Raw genomic sequence first — 23956 nt, 5'->3', positions numbered from 1 at the left:
GTTTTCTCAGCCTAGCCTAGTTTGATGTAGCATTGACTTAGCTTAACTACAGCAACCGGCGAAAGGAAGTGGGTTTGCATTTGGGATGGGAGGAGGTGGCCACGAGTCTATGTGTGTGCCTGCGTGTGCGCACGCGGGGGACGAGGGGCACAGGGAATCGAGACACAGCAACTGTGTGAAAATAATTTCCCCATGGCTGGAAGAGGGGTCTCTGCACGGGAAAGCAATTTTAGGAATTTAAAAAAAAAAAAAAAATCTTCAAAGAGGGCGGGAGGAAGGCTTGCCGGGAGGGTGCGGGGCGTAGCGAGGGACTTGTGCGTCTCCACCGGCATCCTGCTGTCCTCCTCCCCTCGCGCCCACCTGCCCGCGGCCGCACCCGCGCCCCCTGCCGTCCCGGGGCGCTCACGGCCCGCCGTGGGGGTGGGGGGCTGCAAAGGTCTGGCGGCGCGGGCTGATTTAGAGGCCGGGGCTGTAGTACAGGCTGTCCCCGGCAGCCGGCGGAGTCAGCGCGCCCACGTGACGGCCCCGGCTCTCCGGTGAGCTCCCCAAACAGACGCACACCCAGCCACACGCGCGCACACACACACGCACGCACCCCCGCGCGCACACGCCCGCCCGCCCGCTCTGCCTCTGCGCCCTCCAACCCGGCTCGCTCATTCTCTCGCCCTCTCGCTTCCCCTGCGGTCTCTCGCTCTGCGCGCACACACCACACACACGCACACGCACACACACACGCGCGCACACACGCAGCCGGCACAGGCGGCGGCGGCGGCGGCGGCTGCCCAAGTCAGGACGAACCTCTGTAGGTACGGTCTTGAGAAGGCGGCAGCGGCGGCGGCGGCGGCGGCGGCGGCGGCGGCGGCAGCGGCAGCCCGAGCATCCCTCCTCACCCGGAGAGCGAGCACCGCCGAGAGTTTGCGTTCCCTTTGCCGTTCCCTTCCCCCTCCTTCTCTTTATTTTCGAGAGAATTTCTTCTTCGCTTATTGGTTTAATTTGATTTTGAAAATTTTTGGTTGCTTTTGTGTGTGTGCTTTTTTTTTTTTTTTCTTTCCTCATTTTATTTGCATCCAGAGCATGGCGGGCTGCGGGCTGTCGGAAGACACCTTCTTCTCTTCCTTCTTTTACAACTACGGCTCCTCCTGGGAAACCCCTTCCAACCAGGTAAGGGGTGGCTCGGGGCCCGGCGGCGTCGCGCCCTGTGCCCCCTGCCGCGCTCTCACTTGGCATTCGGCGGGGGAGGCAGAGGCTTGGGAGGGGGTGGGGAGGCCCGGGGGCCAAGTGGGTCGCACTGTCTGGGTCAGTGCCAACCGGCGAGAGGAGGTGCCCCCAGTCCCCAGAGCTAGCTCTCCAGTCTCCAGGGGCAGTAGCGTTCCTCCCGTGCCCAATCTGCCTCCACCCGCCACCACCTCCTAACCCAGCGGAAACCCGAGGAAGAGGCAGGAGCCAGCACGTTACCCCGAACAACTCCTGGCAAAACCAGGGAACTCGAGCGCAACCTTCCCCAAGTCGCCGCGGGCGCCGCGCCCCTGTGCGCCCGGCGCCTGCCCGCCCTCCAGTTGCGCCGAGGGGCTGCGGAGCTGTGAGTCCCCCGCGACGTGCTGTTCCCCTTCCACCCCCCCCCCCCCCCCCGCCACCCCAGGGCCCAGAGCCACCTCTTTCCCTAAAATGGCTGCAATCTCAAGTGGAGGCGTCCCTTGACCCCGCGGAGGCGGGGGGGGGGGTGGATGCTCCGGCGCCCGTGACCCGGCGCTTCCCCTGGCGCGCACAGGCACCCCACAAACACACACACTTAACTTTGATGACTGTGCAATGCAGTCCAGCTGCATCGTGCCCTCGACGCTCCCCGCCGCCGGCCTGTAGGTGTGCAAGTCGGTGTGAATCCGGGGTGGAGGGGCCGTGGAAGCTAGAGGTAGACGCCGGAAGGGGGGGCGTGGAAGGAGATGGGTGTTAGCCGGACACCCGTAACCTGGAGAGACAGGAGTGTGCTCAGGGTCTAGGGGTGCAAAAGCTATTCTGGGAGCCAGAGCGAGAAAGAGAGAGAGGAAAAATGCCTTTTAATTAAATAACTGTTGTAGTCTGCTGCCCCCACCGCTTGTTTGGTGAAAGTCTACAGGCATCTGTCATCTCCAAACTACGCGGGGAAGTGGAGCTGGAGTCAGGGAGGGGAGGGGTGTGTGTGTGTGTGTGTGTGTGTGTGTGTGCGCGCGCGCGCCTGAGTGTGTGTGTGCGTGTGTGTGTACGTACACGCGCATGTCCAGGCTAGGGAAAGTTGGGGCCGGAGGAGAGGTGAAGAGCAATGGTGAAAGGCAGCAGCAACTCGGTGGGCGGTCGGGGCTCCAGGGCGCGGGGGATTCCCGGGCCCCGCGGAGCGCACGCCGCGGGGGGAGCCGCGCGGCGGGGCGTTGGGGGTGTCTAGGAAAAGAGATCTATTCGGCCCGGCTCACCCGGCAGCCGCGGCGTCTCTTTTTCCCAGTCTACCAGCCAGCCTCGGCCGCTCGCGGGGCTGCCCGCCGCACTCGCCGGCTCTGGCGCGCTCCCTCCCGGGCCCGAGGCGCAGCGCGCTCGTGTGAGCTCCAGGCTGAAAAGCCAACCCCCCCCCCAAAGCAAAACAACCCCAAAATGCGCTCTGCCGCCCCCTCCTTACCCTCAGTTTCTAAGAAACGGAAATCCCCAAACTAGTAGTTGCCGGCCGAAGCCCTGGCGTCTCCGTGAGAGCTCTCCGGAAAGCGCCGCGGCCATCCGAGTGAATAATACATAAGGGCGGCCCGGGAGCCCCAGAGAAGCTCCTGCCGCCACGGCAAGCAGCAGAGGGAGGCGGCGGCGAGCTCCGGCCAGACTGCCGGGCCGCCGCCGCGGGTGGGGGCGTCTGGGCGGCCCCGGGGAAGCGTACCCGGCGCGGAGCTGCGGGTGGGGCAAGAGGGCGGCCCAGGCGCGTGAAGTGAGGGTTTGGGGGCAAGGCAGCCGGGAAAGGGGAGGCCCGCTGTGAGTAGAAACTTGAAGAACTGCCGGTGTGGTCGGACTGGCTGGAGTTAGGCGACTCGGAGTGGGGTGGGGGGTGCCCTGGCTGCTCGTGGCCGGTGCAGGGGGCTTTCTTCAGGCCACCCTGCCCTGTCTTGCGGGGCCCCGGTGCTCTCTCCGTGCCTCCCCGCGCCGGCTCTCGGTAGCCGGGAGCCAACGACCGCTCCGGCTCGGCCAACTCGTGCTCTCCAGGAGCGGGAGTACGCGCGCCCGTGTGCGAGTGTGTGTGTGTGTGTGTGTGTGTGAGAGAGAGAGAGAGAGAGAGAGAGAGAGTGTGTGTGTGTGTGTGTGTGCATGTGTATGTGTGTGTGTGCGCGCGCGCCTGTGATTGTCGATGAGTCAGAAACCAACCCCAGCTCGCTTTTAAGGACCAAGACGAGTAGGAAAGCCTAGACCCTCACACCCAGAGCCACCCTGGCGGGCATTTGGGACTCGGGGATTCCTTGGCAGCACCGCGCTCCCAGTCCCGGAGTCAGATGCGTTGGGATAAGTTTCGAGGCGCGTACCTCCGACCTGTATCTCGAGGCCGCGAAACTCGGGCACTGCGTTTTCCTCTGAAAAGAGAAAGGAAGGGTGGAAGGAAGCTCGCGGTGAAACTGCTTTACAGCGGTGGGAGCTTTGGCAACATCTTGGATAAAATAGGAAACAAGTCTTTGGAGAGCGTTTAAAAGCGAAGGGACGCGGCCCGAATTTTCAGGACTGGCAATCACGTGCAAACTCCTTGGAAACCGAAGGAGGTGGGCGAGAGGGAGGGGAGATGGGCAGGGTCAGAGTAAAGGGAGCCGAGAGCCGGAGAAGGCGGGGGGTAAGGGGGAACATTTTAAAAAAGAGGAAAACTGTCGGTTTCCTCGGGTGAAGTTAGTTTGACTTGATTTGGAAAAGCTTTTTCCCAAAAGGCAAGATCTTCTAGAAAGGAAGACTCGTGTTGCTAAGAAATTAGGAAAGAATTTCTGATAAAGCAGCTGGCGCTGCTCTTGGATGATTCGCTCGCAGGCTGGTATTGGGTGGCGCGCTACTCTCAGTGCGGTGGAATTGTGTGGTGGGGAAAGGGAGATTATTTGAAATATTGATCTCCTTCCAGTGGTACGGTATGAACTTTACGATAAAGTACAGAAACAAATGAGAGATGTACGTCATTAGACTGAGGTGCCCTCAAGTGCTACGGAAGCTTTAATCTTTGGTGGTGAACGCAGCCAGGCAGTGCGTCTTGCCAGGATTTGCGGTTTCCAACGCGGCCGGCTCTCCATTTTCAGGGCTGAAGAATGTATGTGCATAAGGACCTAGGTTCCTAGTGCTCCACAGTTCACATTTTCAGCGGTTGAGCCTAGGCACAGAACTGAGAAACCTGCTCCCAACTCTTCCTCCGCTGAAACAGGATAAAACAAAGGCAACACTAAAACTCATCTTGGACTCAGGCAGGGCTGCTGTGGGGAGGCCTGGGCCAAATTTGAAAGAGTGAGACTTATTCATGATTTTTACCTGAATTGCTGCCAAAAAGCTTACAAATCCTCTATTCCCTAAAAATAGCAATGCTCTTCAAATGTAATTTGTTTACTCTTCCTCAATTAAAAATAAAACCATCTTCCTAGTGTTATAAAGTGCTTATGAAGGTAAGGGTTGACTGTACTAAAAAAAAAAAATCAAGCTTTTTATTTCTAGATCAATATGATGTGCTCTCAACATCTAATACCATGTAAAAGGAGCCTTTTTACAACATCAATAGCAGGCAGGCATGTCTCCCTAAGAACCTCTTTTCCTGGAATCACAAGGCATTTTGATTTGCTTTTATTTTCACAAGAAACATGATTATGACACCTCTGGTTATAAACAAGCCAGTGAAAAAAATAATGAGGGTGGGGGTTCTTTATATAGAAATCGAGAAATTTGGAAACAACTGGGGCATTTGTTCGTTACTAAACCCCAAAACAAAACCTCCAACCCAGCCTTGAATCATCTTCGACTGGAAGATTTTTTTAGTTTAGTTTTTTTTTTTTTTTCCCCTGTGACATTTTATCACCAAGGCTGGGGGAGGGGGAATTGGGGTGATTTTTTTTGGAGAGAGCCCAATGTGTATGAGAGCCGAAACTGCATCTGTTACCATTTGAAAACTGGGAAATCCCATCTTATATCTGAAGAGACCATGTTGCAGATATTTTGCACCTACTTGCCAAAGTGCAAAACATACCATAGTGCGAGTGTGTGTGTGTGGGGGGGAAGCATCTGCTTTGGTGGAATTTATTTCTTCAATTAGAATGAAAACCCCAATTAAAGTGTGTATGTGAAATGTCTCTGATTTGGCTCCATGCAGCAGACAGCAGACCATTCTTTAATTTACAGTTTCACGCCTAGGGATGGCAGTAGTGCAAGCTTCCAAAACCCAGCATTATCTTTTTATGTTGTGCTTTTCAACCTGCGAGTCTCTCCTGTAGATGTTTGAGCTTTTCTGTCTCCATCACGACTCTGACTGTGGAGCGGTCATTACTGCTTGCTGGTTTGGACCTGGGTCACCTTATTTAGTTGTCACTCTGGAAGCCCAAATCGAAGCAGGCCAGGTCTGTATGATATTGAATCAATGAATGGAAAGTGAAAAATGGAGCCAATTAGCTCACTGCTTGGATATCCATGAGGCCAGACATCTGACTTTACTCACCTGATTGACCAGTTCTTTGGTTACTGGATAGCTCAGCCCAAGTTTGTGAAAAAATACTACCACCAGGCTTGAGTCTGCTCTTTTACTTTTCTTACCCACCGCTCAGCCCAACCCCCACCACTCCCTCACTTTCCCTCACATACAGACCAGAAATGTAAAATGGCATCCTTAGGGACACACACTATCTTTCTGGATGGAGTAGGCAGTGACTGTTTTGAATTCAGCCCTGGGCTTTTGTTGCCAGTACCTGTAATTCTTTGTACTCACTCTGTCTTTTCAAGCAGGATAGAAGTTTCAGTGCAGAATCATTAAAGGATGTGGGTAAGTTGTTGACAACTTCTGCTGACTGCCTATTTTTTTTTGTTTTTGTTTTTTGTTTTGGCTTGGCATAACTTCCATGAATATGGATAGCCAGAGCAGAAAGCAGCCCACTGAGGAACACTTCTCCATCCAGTCCAAGTACTATAAAAAACTCAGTATTTTTTTTCCTCTCTTCTCTGGATATTTCGTAATTTTTAAAATAGTAACAATGTTTGGATCCACGGAGAGGAGCCAAAACTTGGGAATGTCCTGCATTTACAAGACTGTTAGAAAAGCAGTATCTTAAAGTTCAAGAAAATATAAACTGGATTTCTATACATTTTAAGCATTTTTATTTCCTTGAAGATGTACAGATGAACCGTAAAATTATTTTTACATGCATTTCTATACATTTACCTTAAACACTTTTTAGAAATCTACTTTGAAATCCAGCTCACCTTACCCCAGTTTTCCCAACATTGGATTTCTCCTAGGTAGAAAGAAAAGCAAAAGAGACTTGTAATGTCTTCAGTTCCTTGTGGTCCTTCCAATAAGTCTAGCTTTCCTAAGGCACCAGCTTGGAAATACTGTTTGCTTTTCTTTGTAAAATTCTGTTAACCTAAAACTTAGGAAACAAGCAGCAGTGACGAGAGCTACTGTTAATTAATGCTGTTTCAAACACTTTACATGTACTTGATTAATTTAATCTCTAAGACAACATGTGAATTAGGTCCTTTTTTTTTATTATTCCCATTTTACAGATAAAGGAAATAAGGCTCAGAGAGTTAAATATTTTGTATAAGATATCAGTGCTAGGTAGGGGCAAAACTGGGATATCTCCCAGGCAGTCTGGTTTCAGAGCCTACAGTGCCAGCTAATTCTTACTTTCGACACTTCTTCCTCTCCAGTGCAGTGTAAAAACATCACGCGGCCACATGTACATTTCCAGCAAGTTTGTGATGGTGTCCTTCATTTGCCAGTTTTATGAAATAGTGAAGATCTCCTTCGTGTGCGCAGGTTTGCCCATTTTGTTTCCTGGTTATTAACATAACCAGATAAAATTCTCTTTGGTAAATGAGGTGAAGTCATCCGTTTCAGCAAAATCAACCATAACTATCTGATTTTCTTATTTTTTCTTGGTGATGGACTTAATGTTTGAGATTGCCATTGTTCTTGGTTTGAATGAGTGGTTGATCCAGCTTTATTTTATTTTATTTTTAAAGAATTTATTTATTTGAAGGAAAGAGAATGAGAGAGGGAGCATGAGATGGGAGAGAGTCAGAGGGAAAAGCAGATCCCTGCTGAGCAGGGAGTCCCATGAGGGACTTGATTCTGGGACTCCAGGATCATGACCTGAGCCGGAGGCAGATGCTTAACAGACTGAGCCATCCAGGTGCCCCTCGATCCAGTTTTAGGGATAGACAGGGTCTTTAGGTTGCCAGCTCCCAACCTCAGATAATTATGACTTAGTAAAGGGCCCATTACAAATGTATGCGAATATTGCTAAAATAACACTCTATAGAAAAAATGTAATTTTAACATTCACGAATAGGATAATTTTATAAATAATTACTCAGATGCATCAAAACCCGGTCCTATATGTGTGTGTGTAGGTATTAAATACATATATTTTTTGGCATAGACTTACTCTCATTTTGTAAGCAAACCCACAGCATGTTGGGTTTGTCCTGTATTTAGTTATGTTTGCCCTTTAGTCCTGAACTTTTTCAGCATGGCCGTGTTATAATAGGTGTCTTTTGCATTGAATCACCCATCTAACATTTATGTCCATCATGAACTAATGCCCCTTACTGGTTCATCCCTGATATTGTGATCTTCCAAAATATAGTCGTGGAAAGGGGAGGGAAAACATTAAATGTCAGTAGTTACAGCAAGACAGCTCTAGGAAGAGGACAGGGTTTCTTGCTGTTTTCACATTCCTTTGGCCCTAGCGGAAATGTAAAAGTGCAGGGTTTGCATTGGAATGAGAATGGGGTCACCTACCCTTTGTAGTCATCATCAAGGAAGCAGAACTTCCTTCCAGAGAGACCATAGGAAATCAATGATCACACTTTGCCAGTGAAGAGGTAAATGTGGACAGCAGACGGCATTAAATAAAAGGGCAGCAGAAAAGTGATTTACTCTAGAAGGCAGTGTGACTTTTTGGTCCATTCAAAGAATTCACATTTTTGATTTAATAATTATATTTAAATATTTTCTTTTGGATTTTTGTTTTTTTTAAAGGGAAGGAGAAATGCCATTAGGTGATGCTACTGTCTTTTCACTTGAGCATAGCTATTTAAGGAAAACAGAGTGTCTGGAATATGGTAACAGAGACCCCCCTTCTCTTATTTTTTTTTTCTTAATAAGAATTGACCTGATTTATTACAGTTATGGATTTCTGTTTGTTTTTTAAATTTCACGTAGTCCCTGATGCAGAGGGGAAGCTTGACACGGGGGAAGGAGTGTTGCAGAGAGATCCTCATACAGGAGAGGCATGGGGGTGCAGAGAAAGAAGAGACTTGGTTGGTGATTGCTGAAATAAAGGGAAGCATAGGTTTGGAAGCTCAACCAAATGGAGAAAAGCAGGTGTGCAGTTCTAACATGCGTCCCCTCTTTTGCGTGCACTTCTGATTGCTTTGTGAGCACGATCTCCTTCCATACATGTGAAGGATCGAACTTCAGGTAATAGCTCAGGGGGGAAATTGAGCTTTGGGCTTATATCTGGAAGAATACAAAATATCCATGTAATGTCTTGCCTGAAAGCATATCAGAAAGTGTGTTAGTTGTGTAACAACAAAACAAAACAGGAAAAAGAAACACAAAGAAAAAGAGAGAAAACTAGAAAACTCTCACCAACAACCCCTACCACATTTTGCTCCAATTTATTATTTCCAGTAGCAGTTTAGTCCCTAATGTTAACAATGAGTGATTATGATTCTGTAGTTTCGTTTACAGCATGAATTAGCATTTTGTTTTCTGTTACGGCTTTTGAATGAGGAATTATAATGTATAATTTGCTGAAAATAGATGTTATCATCTCTTAGGATGAGAACAACCACATAAACTTGAACAAATGATAAAAATGGAATCAATTACATTTCAAATGGAAGTAGTTTACAAACCTCCAAATACAAAGTGGCAATAGTAGCTGGTTATTGTAACAAATAATTAGTTTTTTTAAACAACATTTATTGAATTCCATTGACAATTTGGTAATTGTTCACAGTCGACTGTAGCCCTCCCTCTTCCAAAATGAAATGTGGCGTGGAATGACTGCATTTTATAAACTGCAGTTTTCCTCATTATTTAGTGCTGCAATCAAAATGTATATATATTTGCATATGTAACCCCTTCTTAGCTATAGAGGAACACATGCAATCAAATAAAACGATGTCACTAAACCTCCTCGAGGGCTTGAGATAAACACCCAAGGGCTGATGATTGACAGTGTTTTCAGGTTCCAAAGAAACAAAAGAAGCAACTAGTTTGCATGGGTGTGTGTGTGTGAGTGGATGTTGAAGGGGGAAATGTTTGAAATGATTTGTCAAATAGACGTCCTATTTTTACGTGGGTGAGAATTAATTTCTCTTTGCACCGCCAGCCCTCCTTCTTTTGCCCTTCTGCAGTGTGTTGTCCTGGTTCGTGTGTATGCTCCCCACCCACGCTACCCAGGAAGCTCTGTGCAGGAAGGCACTGCACCTGCCTGGGCTCTGGGGCCCTCCTCGTGCCTAGCCTGTAGTAGACAGAACAGATGGGTTGGCTAAATGGCTGAGTTTTCAGAAAACAGTTTTATACCATTATATGTGTCACATTATTTATGGCTCTTTGTTCCGTCTTAGGATGATGAGGGCAAGGCCATGCTATTTTTTTGAAAACAGGGATTTGACTCGGAGGATAAATAAATCCTGCCTTCATTGAAGCATCTCCAGGGAAGAGCATGATTGGTTCACCAAGGGCTCACTGGACCTCTTAATTTTTAAAATGAAAAAAATTATGAAGTATATACTTCAATTAATAAATTCAGAAAGGAGAAAGGAGGAAAAGTGGACATCTGAGGGTTTTGATTTTATTTTTAATTTTTTGGGTAACTGCTACAAGCTGAGTGGATCATTCATTTTTGATTATTTCTAAGATTAATCTATTTCTTTAAAGTTAATATGCAACGAAATATGTTCCACATCACTTTATTTTTAGATCCCACGACTCAGTCTGAAACAAATCAGTGGCGCATTATAAACACACGAGAATGTATCTAATGACAGGAGTCAGGCTGAACAGATGCTAAAATAGATGGATGCATCGTGTGAAGTCGAGGGAGCTGCAGGAGGGGATGGAAAAAAAAGTCTCTAGAAGTTGGAGGGCTTGTGAGGTGAACACTATGGAGACTTTTTCCCCGTTAATATGTGCTTGCACAGTTCAGAGCAGAAGGGACCCCATTTGCTCCTGCATGAAAAGAGGAATCACGATATCCGTCTCCTAGAATGTTAGCAAAGATCCAGGGATGTGATTGACTAATGCAGGGCTGAGTCAGTGTTAGGTCTTATCAGTCAGTCCTCAAATATTTATAGAGTACCGACCGATGTGACAGCCTGGCAGAATGTCTGGCACATAGTAGATTCTTAATACATTACGTGGAGTAAGGTATAATAGAACCCATGTATCGAACACTACCAGAAACTTGCAGAAACCTTGCAAAGTGCTTGATGTGCACTGACTCATGTCGTCATTAAAATAACCCTGTGAGGGGGGTGGGTGCTCTTACTCGGATTACATATGACTTGTTACCATCGAGGCAGCTGAAGCACAGAGACCACACAGCTAGGAAGCGGTCCAGCCAGGATTTGGATTTAATGCATCTGGCTTCCAAGCCAGGGTTTTAACTATTGAGCTAGGCTGCCTTTGGGTAGACGAAACAATGGATGACAGAGGAGAATCAAAGAGGGCTAAAACACGTTTCCTTAGGCATGGCTGTGGGTTACAGGCAGAGCACCACCTATGTGCAGAGAAGCTTGGAAAATGTGTAGTGCTGTAAGAAAGGAGCAGAGACTGGTGGATGCCTGGGGGCCACAGCCACTTAAGCATCTCGCTCTTGGTTTCTGCTCAGGTCATGATCCTAGGATCCTGAGATCAAGCCCCTGCATCGGAATCCCTGCTTGGGATTCCCTCTCTCTCTCCTGCTGCCCCTCACCTACCACACCCCCATCTCTCTCTCTCAAGTAAATAAATAAATTTTAAAATAAAAAGAAAAGAGTAGAGAATAGTGCTATGGTCATTTGAGGAGGAGTTTACCTTTTACTTTTGACGGGAAGAATCACGGAAGGTTTTAAGGAGACAGTGGCATTTGATTTGGGCTTGGAAAAATGGAGAAAATTTGGGCTGGTGAGTAGAAGGATACTCACATAGAAGAATTTGCCAAGGAGTAGTTGTTAAGGGTTGTCCATTTTTTAAAAATTGCTTTTTCATTCAATATTTATTTTGTGCCTACAAGGTGCTTATCGCTGTCCTCAAGGAGTTCTAAATTAGTAGGAGACACATAGATCACAGGACATATATGAAAATTATATATATATATATACAGACATATATATAAATAAAATATCATTTGTGTCCATATATATACAGGTCTCTGTGTCCATATATATACAGGTATCATCAATGTATCCGTTACCTACTGTTTCTCTGTTTAGCCAACCATCCTTATCCCCTTTAAACTGTGTGAAGTGTTAGGGGGCAAAAATAAAGAACATTATAGAAAGAACAGGTGAGGGAGTGTGGTCTGTCCTAACTCACATGTCTACCTTGGAAATTTACAAGTAGGGACTTCAAAGAGTGAATCTCCCTCCAGCAGGCCCCCTCCCTTTCTCTTACTCAGCAAAGGAAGGAGCTGGCAGAGTTTGGATCCTGTGAGTAATCTAGATAGAAGACCAGCTCTCTGCTCTGTCTCCCTGTCACAAGCAAGCAAGCAAGACTTTAAACTTAGTTGGAAAGTTAAGATCTTTGCATTGTTTAAAATCTGCTCTGTTGACAATGTCAAGAAGACAGTTTAATGAGTTAAGTCCAACGTAAAATTTTATTTTGGGTCTTCCTGCACTTTTAATAGATTACTAAACTTTTTCTGGGTTAAAATTAGTCACCCAACCTAAAGAGTAAAATAACATCTGAAGTTGGGGACACACTCCGGGCCTGTGCAGTTGTGCTAATGAAATCCTTTACTTCTTTCTTTGTGAGATGTCAGACTAAAAGGGTTACATAGCTTTGTGAAAAGAGCCAAAAAAACCTGTAAAAGGGAATGGAATCATCTTTACAATGTTTATCAAAGGCTTGTTATTTTAGGAAGTAGGACTCCATTGCTAGTGGATTTTTTTTGATCCTGTTAGTAACAGTTGCATTAGAAATAATAACAAAAGTGTTTCCCCCGATTAACCTGGTCTTAAAGAACAAGTTTGCTAAAGAACAATGGGCTGATTCCTTGTCTGTATGCGTTAAAATGAATACTGGTTCATTTTCCCAAAGTTCTGGCCGTATCCGTTCCTTTACTGTACTAGGATAGCCAAGTCCGATGATGTTTTGGGGAGTGTTTGTCAGCTGTAAGATACTGTCTTTGCCATTATCATTATGATGGAAGGAGGGTTTGCTTTTTGGAAAGGGAAACCATTTTTGTATTATAGTAGCATGGAAAACAGACCCAGAAATAAAGTAAATATTAAATAAATACAAATTATTCTCAATAAGTAATAAGTAATTATTTTTAAAATGATTTCTTGCAATGATATTAAACATTTGCATTGTGGGGCCTCACTCCAGGACCCAGGATTAAATCTATATTAAATCTGCCTTCTCTGTAATGGATTCTGTCAAGCGACCTCTCAGAGAGTCCCAAACAAGCATTGACTGAGGTCCTTTCAGGCTAATGAATCCTCCCCAAGCATTACTTAGTTGTTTAAATAAAGTAATTAGAGAATGTCCTATAATATGAGAGCCTTTGGAAATATTTGAATATCCATCTTTTCTGGAGAATTTCAGGAAAATGCCTCATATATTTGGGAATATACAGTAATTAAAAGTCTTCTCGAATGGTATGCATTTCTGGAATGCTGGTTGTTACTAGCCCTTTTATGCCTACATTGTATATAAATAGCTACAACTTTTTTCTTAGTCGATTTATAAATGTCACATTTTTTTTTTTTAAATAACATTTGCACCACCCACAATGTTAAATACATTTGTTGGGCATGAAATAGGTGCTAACTAAAATCTTTATTGATCATTTGAATAGAGCAATAATAAACTTTGACTCATTATGAGAATTTAAAGATATTGGCCCCTAATTAAACAATTGCCAGACCACAGAGGGGGCAAGAATATTCCTTTAAGTATCAACCAAAAAGGATATTTGCAAATAAGGGAGTTTTTGTCTCAAAATTAGGACTGATACCTCTTGTTCTGCATTGTCAAATATAGGGAACACTTTCCTCCTTTATATTTTACTACCTAAAAAAAATATATATATGTAAACTTGGTTTTCTAGGGCACTGGTTTTGAATGTCAACTGCCATAAAACTGATAAAAGCATATTAATAATTTTTTTCTTATTATAGATATGATACATTTTGATTTGGAAATTTTTCTTAGGAAAGTAAAGAAAAGAGGGGAAAATCAAATCCATACATAATGCAAATACCTAAAGATAATCACAGGTAATATTTTAACATACAAACTTCCGTACTTTGTTCTTGGCCTTTGTATTTCATTTTTGATTGGTATCATATGTGAGTATTCTTGTAACCTGATTTTAGCCCATAAATATGACCAACGGCCATGCCGTATTTCATATGCCTTTGTATCTCTTTTAATGGCTCTATAGTATTCCACTGTGTGATTTTAGGACTCTTTATTTAACCATCCTCCTAAATATTGGGTGTTTAGGTTGTTGGCAGTTATGACTGAACTTGGTGCGTATCTATGATTGTTTCTTTAGGATAATACTGAGTAGTAGAACTGCCGGGTTAAAGGGCATAAACATTTTAGACTTTTGTGTTAATTGCTTCTCAGAAAAGAAGCACCAACTTACACTCTTCCGGAGTTACATGTCAGGGTCCTAGGTGGAGGTTCTTATAAAATGAATTCTCATAGTATAGTATTCATCCATTTGAAAACTTCAAACTAAACCTTGTTTAATGACCATTATCAGTCAGGAGGTCATACTCACTACAATGATGACCTTCTTTTGTCTTCAGATTTTGCAAGTTCCTTGGGTTGCTAGAACAAAATGTGTGTTAGGTGACCCAAGCAAATAGTTTATGTCAAGAGTTTAACTCTGGTTATCAGATGAATGTTTTTTTCTCTTTTTCCAGGGTCTATCTGCAAATACCTACTTCCTTCTGTTCTGTTGAGATCTACAGACAGAAAAATCTTTCTTGTTCTACTCACTGAATTACTTGAACTTCAAAACAAGGAATAAGCCTGGACTCTAAGCAGTATGTCTTGTCATTCTGGAGATAGTTCCAAGGGAAGAGGAATGTTGACTATATACTAATGTGTCATTATTGTTGGTCTGGTCTGAACCCAGACACAACAAATCTTAGAGGTATTCAAGAAAAGAAAAACTCTTATACAAGAGCCATAATGATTAAGTTCCACAATCAAGGTCATTCTCATTTCTCTCTAGCTTTCCCCAATTCCTTTCTCAGTTGACCTCCTTGCAGATTTTTCAGTAGTGCTTTACAACCCTTGGTCCATTGGCAATATAAACCCCCTTTCCCCAAGTCTTGTCGTTACTGAAATTTCATTCCTTTCTAAGAAAGTGCATTTTGGGGTGGGGGAAGTGGCTGTACATTTGTCTATACTCCGTAGGCCCAGAGGAACTGGGATCATTGTCACTTCCAGGACATTACTTTGGTACTACCCCTCTAAACTCTATGATCCCTGTAGCCTCCAGTGAAATTCCCATAGACTATATCAGGCCCTTTTTCCTTGCCATCTTGTCATCTTCCTGTCACTTCCCTGTGTCCTTCAGAGCCCAGAACCTGGCTCATGTCTCCTCTCTACCCCAATGGCCACCACCCAATGATCTCCAGGATCGGTACGTGGAGAATGTATCCAATAGCTTAGTTTCAGAGGGGCAACCTTTCGGGCTCCACTGTTCTGACAGCCCAGTCGCATTACCCATACCCTGGCCTCATCCTTTGGAATGGTTCTGCTTCTGGAACCTTAAATTGTGAGGTAATTATATATGACTATAGCCTCTTAGCCTTCCTGCTTCCTCACCCATTTATTTCCAAGATCTCTGTCCCCGTACTACTCTCCTTTTTTCACAGTTTATCAACCATACTATCTCCCCATTCCTTTTATAGCCATCCCAGAGCCCATGATATGTCACTTTAATCACTCTCTTGCCAAAACCTCAAAGCCCTTAATCTCTTGCCCTTCTATATCTGCTCACAAAATCTCAGTCTTGGATCAGTCCAACTAACTGTTTTGTTTGCTTCTGCTTACAAGCTGTTGACTTGCTCTTGGAAAAACCCAGTCATGCTAAAGAATGCTGTTGTAATTTTATTGTCCCCAACCTCCGTGGTATTCAATAAGCCTGTTTGGGTCATCAAGTTCACTCCCTGTCCATATCTGCAATTCCAGACACTGCCCACTGTCAACAACTCCCCTGCCCACCACTGGCTCTCTTCCCAGGTGAGGATTCATGATTATGCAATATAAATTCTGTCAACTTTTGGTCTCATATCAGGAAATCTCCATCTGTTCAGCTCCAGCTTTCCTTGTACCTGTGGATATCGTTCCCTCCCATTCTCTTTAGGATGTTGAGCCATTTGTTATGCCTTTGTGACTCCACTTAGGAATAAATGTACCCAAATCTCTCCCATCTTGAAAAATTTCTCCATCAACCTTTCCCTTCCCTTTAGAGGTGGCCTGTCACCTTTTGTTGAATAGCGTGAAAGGCCCAGCTCTTGTTGAGGACCATCCCTTTTAATGACACAAATCTATATGACTGTGACGTTGGTTTCTCTCAGTAGCTCACAGATTCTTGGAGTGAAGGGGCACATAGTGTTGCAGAGCAGGGGACCTATTGCCACGCTCAGCAAGAGACTTGTAGACAATCATTGTTTCCAAATTGCCTCCCTCTTGTTCACTTTTTAATGACCTCTAATAATGGTTTAGCCTTCACTACTTTGCTGAAGCTCTCTTCTGGCAATGACTTTGTAATTCCCAAATGCTGGGGATTCCTTTTCAATTATATATGAATTTTTTAGATGTTTGTGTGACTTTGACTCTGTCAGGAAATTCCTTTGATGTCTATTGCATCTTCTTGTCTTTCATTGTGTTTCTTCCCCTCCCTCATGGACTCTCTTATTTTGCCTGACTTTAGTTGTGGGGTCCGAACCTGGATCTCATTTCACTTGACTCTTGCTCTTCCATGGCAATCTACCCATGCATGGAAATTAGAGACATGCCTGTCTTTCAGATTTGTGTTTCCAGGCAAGACCTCCTTCCTGAGTTCCAGAACTGTTTAACCAACTGGCTCCTTGATGGTCTCATTGATATATCAAGCACTGTATGACAAAGACAGAATTCCTTATCCAGATTACGTTGTTCTTGAATTCTTTATCTATGTAAAGGGCAACAGTACTTATCGTACTTGGACTTTTGCAGGATACCAAGCGACCCAAAACTTTGTGGCTTAAAACAGCAATCATTTATAAGCACATAATTATATGGGTGGGGAATATGGGCTGAGATCAGTTGGGTGGTTCTTCTGCTGGATTTGACTAGGTTCATCTTGGTCTGACTGTTGTATCTGGCAGACGGCTGGCTGTTGACTGGGTTAGAGGAGGCAGACTGAGCCATGTATCATGAAGCCATCACCCAGCAGGCTAGCCCAAGCTCTTTCCCATAGCAGTGACTGCAAGATTCCCAAGAAAAGCAAGAGAGAGGAAGTGGCAAGGTTTCTTGAGGCCTCTTGCCTGCAACTGGTAAAACATTACTTCTGTCTTATTCATTTGGTCAAAGAAAGTCACAAGGTCATCCCAGATTCGGGGAATAGTGAAATTGATTCTACCACTGGAAGGAAGGGTCTACGAGGCCATACCACAAGGACCATGTAGGTGTGTGGTGACTGTGGGAGATGGGTGGGTGGGATGGAATTAGATTGATTTTATGTGGTTTATGCAATTGTAGTGGCCTGGCAAATCCAAAAGCTGCAGGGCAGACCAACAGGCTGAAGACCCAGGGGGAACGGCCACTTGATTTTGAAGCCCTCAGTGGGCAGAATTCTTGCTCAAAGGAGATACGTTTTTCTTCTCAAAGCCTTCTGAGTGGGTGAGGCCCATCCACATTATGGAAGGTAATCTGCTTTACTCAGAGTCACCAGTTTAACTATTAATCTTCTCCGGGAAACACCTTCACAGAACCATCCAGAATAATGTTTGGCCAAATATCTGTGCCCAGTAATAGTAATAGTAATAGTACAGGAAGATAACTGAGCTAGGATAATCAGTACTTCAGCTTGGATTCCTAATCAAATAATTCTTTCATTTTCATGATTTTGTTTAATCTAGAATACCCTTTCCCAGTACATATCATAAACTTCCACTTCATGTTTGCATAAAAACATGAACAGAGTATCTGTATTTGTGTTGTGTCTTATTGACTGGAATTAATTTCATCATCAAATAAGGCTTTTAAAGATTTCTTAAACACTCAAGGTTCATCGTTTTTTCTACTCTGGCTACAGAAAATTCCATGACAATTCCTCTTCAGACTCAGAAGATCTCTTTAAAAGGCTGGCTAACCTCTAACTCAGATATAAATATTAAGGCTTATTGGAAACGTAGTTCGTATTGCGAGTTCAAGTAGTTCGTATTGCGAGTTCAAATGTTCACCCACAAAGTCCTCTTCTGTCATGAAAGACTTTCTCAGGATCCAAAAACTCTCAAAGAAAACAATTATTATTACTTATAACAGTGAGGAATTTAAAGCAAGGTATTTTTTTTTTCTTCAAATAGCCAAACGTTCACAGACCTGTACCCCTGGGGATAAAAATATATGTTTATAAAAAATAAAAAATTTATTAAAAACAAATAAATAAATAAATAAATAAAATCTTAATAAATTAAAAAAAAAAATAGCCAAACGTTCAGATGATGAAATACTGTTTTCAAAGATGTCTGTAAGTATCTATTCCAGACTTACTATGCAGTGTTTATGAAATCAAGGGGAGAGAGAAAGTTCACTTGTGATGAATTCAACAACACAGTGGTTATTAATATGGTCATTGTTTTTACTAGTGAGTATAATTTGGGCTTTAGATTCTTTTATTTGCACCAGGAAGAAAAGAATCTCTGAAACATTTATACCTTCCTAGGAAGGTTTGCATAAGAATTCTACATTACTTTCAAGTTTTGACCTCTGCAAATTGAAGCCTATCCTTGTAGAATTTCTAAAAAGAAATTAAAGAATAACATGATGGTGAAAGATGCGGTATTGTACCACCAGCTCCACAAGATACTCTCACCTTTGGTTTTCTGATCTGTAAGATGACACATTGGAAAGGCTTTGGGTGGTGCTTGGCATGTGGGAAACACACAGAAGCTACAGTGCTGATGTTAGTTTACAAGGGCACAGAAGGAGACAAACATGGTACCTGTGAACTAACGCTAACTTGGTTTATAAGAGGAAATGGCGGGGAAACCATAATATCTATTTGACCTCATTTGTTTCTGTCCCTTTCTTGATTTGTTCCCAATATTGATGATGAGGTAACTTTCAATAAAGTATTTTCTAGGAACAAACATTTCTTCCTTTGCTGAGAAATCTCCTAGCGTAATCCACACCAGTCAGGTCATTTCTAGAAGGTCTGTTGTCTGCCTCAGATTTTAATATTTTTTCCCCTGATTTGCAAACAAAATGGAAAAAAATTGCCTATATATTTGCAGGGAATAAAAACATGTAATACCAAAGAAAATTAGAAGGCAAAACTCCAGAATAACACGATTCTTCAGAAAATACAATCCAATTATAGGAGACAGGTAATATCCAGTTCTTTTTTGGTTGACTTATAATAAATGCAGATTGCTTAGGTATTTAACATAGAGTGGTATTTCAAAACCAAATGGTGACTATTATTTCCATTATCAGTGGGAAAAGTAATGTTAAGGTAGAAATTAGTACTTGGGGTTTATAAAGGGGAAAAAGAATCTTTTGAGCAAAACTAGCTGAAAGATTATAACTCTTTTGATCTCAGGTTAGAGGATTGTTCTTTCGACAAATATTTTTGGGAGACTCTCTCATGTTCCAGGCACTGTTTTAGAACCTGGACATATAGCAGTGAGTAAGCAAGAAAGGCCCTGGCTTTGGTGGAATTTATAATCTGTCAGGTTGAGGCAGAGTGAAAACAAAAGTAAACATTGACACAGGAAAATCCATGAAATGATCATTGCTACGAAGATCTGGAAAAGGACCCTGTGCTGTATTGACAGTGACGGGATGGAGTGTGTGCTGTGGAGGGATGTATAGACTGGGGACAGGTCTGACTCAAGGGAGGTCCCCCATGGAGGTCTTTTTGGGACTTGTGGAGGTGATGATTCCAAAAGACGTCCCTTGTGGCTGCAGTAGGGCGAGTGAGGGGATGTGGCTGAGATTCAGAGGGATGTGACAGAGCCCAGATCCCCGGAGACTGCAGGTGTAACGGGAGGAATTTAGAATTCATTCTCAGTGATATGGGAATCCCCTGGAGATTTTTAAGCGGGAGAGGGACATGGCCTGATTTATGTTCTCAGAAGATCACTGTGGCTGCTTTGAGGAGGATGGGCGAGAATGAATAAGGGGAAGAGTGAACCATTGGGGCTCTTGTGTAATACAGATGAGAGAGGTGGTGCAGGCAGGGACTGAAGATGGAGAGTCATTCCCCTAAACAAAGGAGCATATGGGCAGCTGCCAACACTTAACCAGCATTGAGAGAGGCCATCTGACTGTTTGGTGGAAAGAGCAAAGACAAACCTGAAGGCAGCCCCTCGAACATTGGACAATGGATAGACCATTCTGGGCCAAGGCACAGCTGGCTGTTTCATGAAGCGAGGACTGGAAAATGTTGAGCAATGATAGATCCAGTTATATAAGAAAATAATGTTGTTTGGGTAGCGGAGCGATTTAAGAAAATTTATCACGTCAAAGTTAAGGAGTGTGTTCAGGCCAGATGCCCATGGTCCTTGGTGGCAAGCTGGATTCTACCACCTTTCTTTCTTACTCACTGCTTGTATGCCCAGGATATAGGTGTCACTGCGGTGGACACATGCTATGGACCTTTGTGAGCCTTCTGGTGTTTTTAGCAATACATGTTTTAAAGGTCTAAGTGAGCAGAACTCTGGACACCTGACTGGCTCAGTTCATAGAACATGGGACTCTTGATCTCAGGGCTGTAAGTTCAAACCTCATGCTGGGTGTAGAGATTATTTAAAAATGAAGTCAAAAAAATATAAATAAACGAGCAGACTGCTGTTGTGTTCGTTGCTGTAAAGAACAACTGCCCAGTTTGAAGAAGGGCTTGGTACCCTTCAGAAGGTCATTACCTTGGTTGTTCTGTAGAAAGGATGTCTTTTGCTGGTTGTTTCATGCAAGTGTGTCCTCCTTTTGTTTGCAAGAAAGAACCCCCCGCACCCAACTCACACACACAAGGCTTCGGTGGACAGCAGATGTAGGGTGAGGATTCAGATTCATTATGGGACCGAAGGTCAGAAAGTGAACTGAAGCCCCATGTCATGTGAAATAGGTCTGGGTGATGCAAATTCTGGACAGAGGCTACTTGCCCTTTGCTGTCTTAGGAGCTCCCCTCTCCCCTGACTCATGAGGTCTAAGATTCAACCCAAGTGGCTGCCAATCCAGAGTCTACTTCATCACCTCTCAGCTCCAGTGCCCCATCCCAACTGATGCTCCTTTTCTGCCTTTCTTTGCTCAGTTTCCCAGAGGGCAGTTGTGTTTGGCTCAGCCCCTAAAGTTACCCGTGTGGTCCTGTTTCATGGTGGTCTGGAGCCTGTTACTGTGGCCCCTCATCAATACACTCGGTAGTGCTGGGCAGAATAATGATGGATGGATGGGTCTAAGCTAGCCATTTTGTGAAGAAGAGGCATCCTGTTTCTCCACACCCTTGGGGCCCCTTGGCAATGGAAGGAGGAGAGTGTGTTTGGTCATGTCATGGAGGTGGGGAGGAGGCCCCCTGGTGTGAGGCTGGGCGGCCTGTAGAGGGCTGGTGGAAGATTGCCACTGCGAGCAGAGAAGAGATGCCGCCAGTGACCCTGGAAGGGGTGTTCCTTATGTGGTGACCAAATTTTCACTTGTAAAATTAGGCAAAGATGTGAGATAGTTCTCTAGGAAATTCCAAGTATCCACCTGCCTTCGTAAATTTGGGCTGCTGTAACAAGCACCACACACTGGGTTATCAACCACATTTATTTCTCATAGTTCTGGAGGCTGGAAGTCTGAGGTCAGGGTGTCGGCCCGACTGGATTCTGGTGAGGCCCTTTTCTGGGTTGTAGACAGCTGGATCACATGCCTGAAACAGAGAGACCCTAGTATCCTCCTTTGGTTATAGGAATCATCCCAGCACAGGGGCTGTTCCCTCATGACCTAGTCACCTCCTAATGCTGTCACACGGGGGATTGGATTTCAATGTATGAATTTTTTTTGGGGGGGGGACACCCACATTCAGTCCATCACACACACCCCCAAGACTTTGAGAGAATTTCGCCTTTCATTCTGGCCTCTCCCTAGGAGACTTCTGTGTTGTTATTGTGTTAAACGTAACTTTGTCTCTGCCCTCCCCTAGAGGAATTGAACATTCAAGGATTCAATTCAATATAAGTAACTCAAGAGTAAAAAACTCAATAACTGATGTTTAAAAATGGGCTCAAAATTTGAATAACCGTTTCTCCAAAGAAGACAACAGGTTTATGAAAAGATGTACAACCTTGCTAATCATCAGGGAAAGGCATGTCGAAAACATAGTTAGACATCACCTCACACCTGTCAGGATGGCTATCATCAGACAACCCAAGATGACATGTGTTGGTGAAGATGTGAGGGATTCACCTGTTCCTTTCCTTCTCCTGGCTTTGGAGTACACCAGTTTCCAGGACGAGGTGCTGTTGGGTGATGGAGGATGGGTTGAAAGAAACTGCTTCACTGATGTCTTAGTCCATTCAGCGACTATGACAGAAACACCACACACTGGCTGACTCAAACACTCTCTCAGTTGTGGAGGCTGGAAGTCCAAGATCCAGGTGTGGGTGGATCAGTGTCTGGTGAGGGTCCACTTCCTGGTTCACAGAAGGCAGTCTTCCAGCTGTGACCTCGCATGGCAAAACAAGTGAGAGTCCTCTGGGGTCTCTTTTCTTTCTTTCTTTTTCCCTTTTTTAGAGAGAGAGAGAGAGAGAGCACGCGCGCAAGCGCAAGTGAGTGAGCATGGGTGTGTGGAGGGGCAGAGGGTGAGGGAGAGAGAGAATCTCAAGCAGACACCATGCTCACCATGGAGTACGACGCTAAGGTCATGACCTGAGCCCAAATCAAGAGTCAGACTTTTCACTGACTGAGCCGCCCAGGTGCCCCTGGGTTCTCTTTTCTAAGGGCACTAATTCCATTGATGACACCCCCATCCCTGTGACCTAATCACCTCCCAAAGACCTCCACCTCACACCACACCATCACATGGGAGGTCAAAAACATTCAGACCACAGCAATATGGACTGAATTATTTCAATGATACTGAATGAACATCTTTTAACCAGTAATGTTCTCTGGATTCTCAGAATATATTTGGTAACGGTGGGCAGTGTCTTCTTGCCTGATTAACTCAGAAATGCATAAAGGTGAGATTTTCAGATAATTTTCATACCCCTGCACTCCCCCAGTGCCTTGCATTTGAGAACGTCAGATGAGCTATAGATGTGCTTTAAGTCGAGAGCTTAACAAATACCAACATATTTCCTGAGAGATTTGGAAGAAACGAATCGTATGTACGCAAATTATGACTATTTCATAATAACAAAACCCACTGCTAGTATTCTGAATGGGGCTTCTATAAAACACACTAATCCAAAACTGACAATCTGGTTGTGTCATTGTAGACAAAAAGGAGTTGTGGAGATATTGATTTTATATCAACACAGGCCTACAGAAACATGATTTAGGAAACATTTAAATAAAAGACCAGTCAGAGAAAGGGGATTATATGAATCTTCAGGACAGAGAGACGATCAGTCTTGAGATCTTATTTAATGTTCACACCTGCGAGTGCCACGGACTGCCTAGGGTTTAGTCTTGGGTGGTTGGGCGAATCTTAACATTTGTGGGATTTTTGTGTAGAGCTGGTCTTTGGTCCTGGGAGTGTTTTCAGGGGGGTTATCAGCAGCAGAAGCCTGGCTGAGCTCACTACATGGTGGGAAGTGCTGCTCCGTAGGGTCACCAAGCAAGTGGCCTCATTTTCTCCCAAACCAACCACCTACATTGTTCAGCAAACACACACCCAGGCTCCTGTCACCTGAAGCACTTCTTCCCAGGTGTGTTCTTCTCTAGGGGGCTGTTTGGACTTTCTCACGATCACATACACAGATCTCACCTTCCCTCGTGTCCATGCAGTCAGTGGTTGATGACGAATGACCTTGCCCTGGTGTGTGTTCTGTTGCATGTAGACGATAGGCACGTTGGGGGTGGAAACAGCTCTCAAAACGGACCCATCCTCTTGGCTACAACTTGAATTCCCATGCCGCTCATTTCTGGCCTGGAGTGCAGCCGATTCTTCCCTGCACCATCTGTAAATAAAGTTTCTACAACCCAAGTCTGACCGTGGTGATCCTTGTTTGGAAAACCCTTGAGGGGGGGTCCCGTAGCCTTGGTTTCTTCTTACTCCTATTGGGGTGCTGCCCTGCATGACCTGGCTGGGTCACCTGCACTTCAGTCTCACCTCCTACCACTTCCCCTCTCCCC

At 44.7% G+C, this 23956-nt stretch overlaps 1 protein-coding gene across 1 annotated transcript in view; it reads left to right on the top strand.

Annotated features, from left to right (window-relative positions):
- The first annotated feature begins 400 nt into the window (after positions 1–400).
- Positions 401–23956, top strand: part of PPARGC1A (PPARG coactivator 1 alpha) — a 662229-nt gene continuing 638673 nt past the window's right edge. Inside the window, exon 1 of the mRNA XM_059381778.1 lies at positions 401–1161. The gene's annotated coding sequence lies outside the window, so the exon portion shown is untranslated. The remainder of the gene's footprint in view (positions 1162–23956) is intronic.

Source organism: Mustela nigripes, chromosome 1 (assembly GCF_022355385.1).
Source record: "Mustela nigripes isolate SB6536 chromosome 1, MUSNIG.SB6536, whole genome shotgun sequence".
Classification (NCBI taxonomy): domain Eukaryota; kingdom Metazoa; phylum Chordata; class Mammalia; order Carnivora; family Mustelidae; genus Mustela; species Mustela nigripes.
This window is presented reverse-complemented; position numbering and strand designations above follow the sequence as displayed.